Source organism: Elephantulus edwardii, unplaced genomic scaffold (genome assembly GCF_000299155.1).
Source record: "Elephantulus edwardii isolate Elephantulus edwardi_28Jun2011 unplaced genomic scaffold, EleEdw1.0 scaffold00104, whole genome shotgun sequence".
Lineage (NCBI taxonomy): Eukaryota > Metazoa > Chordata > Mammalia > Macroscelidea > Macroscelididae > Elephantulus > Elephantulus edwardii.
Genome location: NW_006399854.1, coordinates 9946024 through 9946875, shown reverse-complemented (window position 1 = coordinate 9946875; position 852 = coordinate 9946024).

Genomic DNA, 852 nt, shown 5'->3' with positions numbered 1-852 from the left:
AAAAAACAATGGAGCATTCCAGCAGTGACTAAAGGAAGAGAATGAATTAAAAATGAAATCTAGAGAAAAAAAAAACAACCACAGAGCCATAAACAGTACAGTGTAGCATCTTGAATAGCTAGCCATGTGGTGTAAGAACCAGGAAGGGAGAGGCAGCAGCAGAAGATCCACACACTGGAAAAGGTCCTATCTTCCCCTTGTCCCTTGTACTCCCTCGCTACTTACCAGGTAGGGCATTGTTCCCTCCATCCTTTTACTCCCTCCCCCTCCATACACACACACCATGTTATGCCCCACATTTACTTCAAGCCACACTCAGGTCTTTCTGTTTCTAGAGCCAAAAGCCTGTGGCTTGTATAACTACTGGCCTGCAATCAGATTTCCAGATTAGGGGCGGGCACTTCATCTGATTGGGAGGCATCCATCCCCTAAACTAGCAAAGACACCATCTTTAGTCGGCAGACTAGCTCAGTGTCCTCTAAAGCTGATAGAAACTGCCCCAGTCTGGTCATCTCACTTCTGAAACACCCTTGACATGCCTTTCACATAGTTTGCATGCTTGTTTTATATTTGTATAGTTGCTTACTTTATAGTCTGCTTTTATAGGTACAGCACCTATCAGTCAGTTCACTATTTAGCAGTGGTATGACCTGTGTGTAACTGCTTGTTTTATAGTTTGTGTATTTATGTGCTTGCTTGTTTATAAGTTTACTCTTAAACATACAGCCTTTGTCTGTTAGTGTGCTGTTCTAGGGTGACATGTATGTTGCTGTGATGTTGGCACCTATGCCAGTAGAATTATAAATATCAATAGAGTTACTCATAGTGGACAGGTTTCAATGGAGTTTACAG